Source organism: Babylonia areolata, chromosome 10, assembly GCF_041734735.1.
Source record: "Babylonia areolata isolate BAREFJ2019XMU chromosome 10, ASM4173473v1, whole genome shotgun sequence".
Taxonomy (NCBI): Eukaryota; Metazoa; Mollusca; class Gastropoda; order Neogastropoda; family Buccinidae; genus Babylonia; species Babylonia areolata.
In genome coordinates this window covers 23,553,092-23,558,091 of record NC_134885.1, presented here as the reverse complement: position 1 = coordinate 23,558,091, position 5,000 = coordinate 23,553,092, and the positions used below count along the sequence as shown (strand labels likewise).

The following is a 5,000-nucleotide window of genomic DNA, read 5'->3' as shown; positions in this document are numbered from 1 at the left end:
TATTATCATTTATTTTTATTTTTATTTTTTTCTTCTTCTTTTTTTTATCTCAAGACCTGACTAAGCGCGTTGGGTTACACTGCTGGTCAGGCATCTGCTTGGCAGATGTGGTGTAGCGTACATGGATTTGTCCGAACGCAGTGACGCCTCCTTGAGCTACTGATACTGATACTGATAAAAATGATCATTCGTTAGTAGTGTAAATAGGACAGGGAACAGCACCGTTCTGAAACGCTCGAGAAAAGTTCTGAGGATGATTAACCTTCGCCGTACCTCGCCGCGGGTGAAACTTCACCCACACTTTCATTTAATCTTCATAACTCAGTCAGTTTGCAACTGTTGATTAAGTTAATTTCCATATTGCTTATAGTCCAGCCGAAGGCACAGGGCCGTATCAGGACTGTCAAACAATTCAAATGCCCAACCGCGTCAACACAAAACTGTCGATCACATCTACAAAAAACTCAAGGAGACAAACCCAGAAAACACGGAGTGCATGACACAGTGAAATGATAAGTTATTCCAATTTTAACTCTTAAGCATGCACTCACGGGTGCTGAAGGATGTGGAAGAGAAGCAGGATGGACTTACAATGTGCCGTACTTGGGGAGTGGAAATGCCGCTGTTCGATTTAACTGTTCCCTCAGTGGATCGTGGTGGAGGTGATCCCCGAAATATCAGTTTTAGGTGTTGTTCTCAGCAGGAACCCGAGCGGTGACCAGTATATACACAGCTGCTGTTAATTAAAGCATAGATTTTTAGAGGACTTTATTCAATACTGAAATCAGTTTGACTCACATTCTGTCTACAAAGACTGGCTGGTGAAGGAGACGTCAACAAAGAACCAGCATGTCTCTCTGCGATCAGCAGTCATTACTCAGCTGAACTTGATACTGGGGAGCAAGGTTTCTGGCCCGTGCAGCTGTGCAGCACAATGTGGCGCACAAAGAGGTGCACATGCTTCCACTGAGGTAAATTTCCTCTGTTATTCTCGCTGTTATACAAACCTGAACTGCCCCCCCCTCTCCCGAAATGAATCTTATCTGGTCATCTTAGGCTGATATCGTGTCAGTTGTAATTCTCAGGTCCTTTTGACCTCGGCTTTCCGTGTTTGTATATCATATTAATTGGAATTTCGATCAGTTCTCCCTAACCTATTGAGGTGAAGTCTACTTGTGAAACAACTGACCTAGGCATTTAGAGAGTTCATGAAATCACTAAAAACAGAATAGAATAGAACAGAATAGAATGTCTTTATTACCAAGTGTACCAGGATCACAAGGAATGCTTTATTTTTTTCATGAAATGAATTTTATTTCAAGTCATGAAATCACGAAGAAGTGAAGTTATTTCATGAAATCTTTAACTGGGTCACAGTGGTTACACGAAATAACTGACGTCAGTTTTCATGGATTTTACGAAATGACTGTCCTCTAGTTTCACACGCATAATGTGGCATCGTTTCGTATACAGAATAAAGCTCAGTGATAGTGAAATCGACAGTTTGAGCGCGTGTTTCAGGCATCCAAAGGCCTGTCAGTTTGAAATGGTGGTTTTTCAAGTGAGTTAAAATTCTGTTTTGAAAGAGGACAATGCAGTGTTGGTAAGTGACGGAGACTAGTCCAGACTGAGAAAGAGAATTCCAGACAGAAGGTATACTGATTGGCCATTGAGCCAAATGTCTCTGAAGATGTTTTGGGGACTCAGCAGAGGTGCTTTTCAACACTGAGAAGACCATGAGAACAGGAACCGAGGGGTTTAAGTATAAAGGACAGAAGATAAGTATAAATATGGGAGAGATCCTTTAACGTGGCGATCAGCCAATATGGCAATTTGTACGGGGATTATGAAAGCCTCAGTACACTGTGCTGGACGGGGTAATTTGCAATGCCGGAATAAGTCACCGTAAAAGTGGCCGCGGCCGGGTAATACGGCGATCTCTTTTTTTTTCTTCTTCTTTTTTTTTTGTCGGTTGTTGTCCGACTGAGTGTCTCAGTGAAAATGATTCTTGCAGCATAGATCAGTTTCATCTGAAGGCGTGACAACAAATCAAAAGACAAACATGAATAAAAAAATTAAAGAATTGATTATTCAGCTAACGAATCAATTTGTACCGAAAGTAAACTGAACTCGAAGAATAAGCCAATAATGTATATCGATGACCAAACAAAAGTAATGATATATCAGCAACTGATAACAAAGGAGAAATATAAGATGCACACGAAGTTTTTGAAGACAAAGAAAATCTAAAATACCTGTATTACAGAGTTATAAGAAAAAACAAAAGAACATAATAATGAACTGAAAAATGTACGTGACAGTAAGCCGAAGTAATCCGCCGAAGGAGTTTCAGAAGTGTGTTCAGCAGTGAACATAAACCCGACCCACCACGGATTTACAGAAGCCTGTGAGATCCACTCGAAGATTAGTGTACTGAAATTTGAAATTAGATTTTATTTATAAGAAGAAATGAAATAGAACAGAAAAAAAAAAATTTCCCAGACGGGGAATCGAACCCCGGCCGTCGCGGTGAGAGCGCGAAATCCTAACCACTAGACCACCTGGGAAGTTAATATAATGGTGAAATATATTATATATATGTAAAGGTAGTGGTATTTCTTTCTAAAAATATTTCAGTTCAGTACAAAACAAATTTTATCTCCATGTTAAGTCTTTTGTCACTATGTTGTTTTGTTTGATCTTCAAATGTGCTTGATTCAATAGGAAAGACAACAACAACAAAAAAAGAAAAAGTATGAAAAATACGCAGCAGAAACACTCTCGTTTATTGATGACGTAGTACACATGTTGTTTTCGTTGGTTGTTGTGTGAGGAAGAGAATCCAGAGGAAAATTACAGCGTTAACAAGTTTGCTGGCACTGGATTCACCAGCAAGGTAAATCAGTTCTCGAATTGTGTTAGACCAATTCAGCAATTAAATTTTAACACTTGGTTCATATCCCTCTGATTGCAAACAACACGAAACCGCGAACTGACCCAAATAAAATCGAGACCCTGGAGCACGAGGTCAGCCAGTCACTGATAGCATTTATCATTCATAAATTTATGTCAGTATCTATTGGCTTGTGTTAAGAGTATCTATTGACTTGTGTTAAGAGTATCTCGGATAATTATAGAGGACAATTATTTTAGACCCGTTTGCTTTGCTTTCACATTTTTGAAGACAAACGCGCACATGGACACGTAACACTATTTTTTCAATGTAAAAGTTGCCAAACACTGCTCACGAAATAAAACGAAGTGAAACACGGTTTGTCAACACACACACACGGACACGCACACACACACACACACACACACACACACACACACACAAACAAACAGACGAACACTTACAGTGGTTAACTAATACACATTCACACAGATGCGAGATGTGAAGACAGACTGTAAAAAAGTGTAATTAGCTAGTTTTCTCTTTCTGAGTTACTGAACTCCCACCCTCCAAACACCACACCCTTCATCATCATCTTGTTTCCCTTACACGACCAACATTGACTTGCCGATGACTCTGTTGTGGTTCATGCATGCTGGGTATTTTTGTGTCCCCATTACCCACTGAACACTGACATAGATCACAGGATCTTTAACGTGTGTATTTGATCTGCGTGCATATACACATGAAGGGGGTTCAGGCACTAGGAGGTCAGCACATATGTTGACTTGGGAGATCGGAAAAATATCCACCCTTTACCCACCAGGCGCCGTTTCCGTGATTCCAACCCGGGACCCTCAGACTGAAAGTCCAATGCTGAAACCACTCGGGTATTGCGCCTCACCAGAAGCATTGGTTGCCATAGTAAAGAAATTAAATTGGTACCAGATCATATCATATGATATCAAGTGTCACGGCTTTTAGGCTTTATCAGTCTTTTGCCCAATCAATTAGGACTTTTTTAATTTTTTTAAATTAAAAAAAACAAAAAAACTTTATATAAGAGTGCGCAATTATTAATGTTATGGCTAGCTTCCTGCGCAATTACTAATGTTAATGCTAGCTTCCTATGGAGAAATTAACCTGGAATCCATAATTCTTCCAGTGTTTATCTAATAAATTCTTAAAACTGTTTAAGTGTTCCTACAGTGACAGTGTTACTGGGCAGATTATTCCAGAAGTTAACAACCCTGTTAGTAAAAAAGTGTGAAAAAAAAGTTTGATTTGGTGAATGTCTTCATTAGTTTTACTGGATGCCCCCTTGTATGATTACTGTTCTTTGGAGTGAAAAGGTTTTGTGTAGTGCTCTTATTATAATGTCCATGTAGAATCTTATATGTCTCAATCATATCACCCCATAACCTGTGATATTCCATGCTTGGGAGTTTCAAACTAGTTTGTCTTTCTTCATTGGGCATACTAACTACCCCTATTATTTGTTTGGTAAATCTTCTATGTACATTTTTAATCAAGTCAATATGTTTTTAAGGTAAGGGGACCACACCACATTACCATATTCCAGTACTGGTCTTACTAATGATTTGAATAATGGCACCATGACATCTTTATTTTGATACTGTATAAAATGGGTGATCATGCCTACTATTCTATTTCATGTTTGCTTTTTTTAAATTTTTTTTTTTTTACTGTAGCATTGATGTGCTCTTCAAAAGATAAATTATCCACCAAAATTCCCAAATCCTTTTCTGACTCTGTTTCTTCTGTATCATCAGAGTTGATATGATAAATATATCAGAATTATATGATTAATATCAACTTTTTCATTTATATACTATTTTGAGTACTTTATAACTAACTGACTGACTGGTTAGAAAGTTCTTAAAATAGTATTTAAAAAAAGGTGATACTAATCATATAATTATGAATTATGTATGAATTAGGTCTGCATTGTCTCTTAATTTTTTAAACACACTTTTCTGTCTGTCATTGCATGAAAAGAAGTTTTATGAAATGATGAAATTGCATGGCACAGAGAGAGAGAGAGCACACCCACCTTTTGCTTTTATTGCTGACTAGATGACAAAGA

The 5,000-nt window shown here is 38.1% G+C and overlaps 1 protein-coding gene and 1 non-coding gene across 2 annotated transcripts in view; one reads left to right on the top strand and one right to left on the bottom strand.

Moving 5' to 3' along the window:
- Positions 1–2,495: 2,495 nt before the first annotated feature.
- Trnae-cuc (transfer RNA glutamic acid (anticodon CUC)) lies at positions 2,496–2,567 on the bottom strand. The gene has a single exon. It is a non-coding gene; the product is annotated as a tRNA-Glu (tRNA).
- A 227-nt stretch (positions 2,568–2,794) lies between these two features.
- The window catches only part of LOC143286898 (E3 ubiquitin-protein ligase Siah1-like), an 18,604-nt gene continuing 16,398 nt past the window's right edge, over positions 2,795–5,000 (top strand). The window contains exon 1 of the mRNA XM_076594824.1: positions 2,795–2,896. The gene's annotated coding sequence lies outside the window, so the exon portion shown is untranslated. The remainder of the gene's footprint in view (positions 2,897–5,000) is intronic.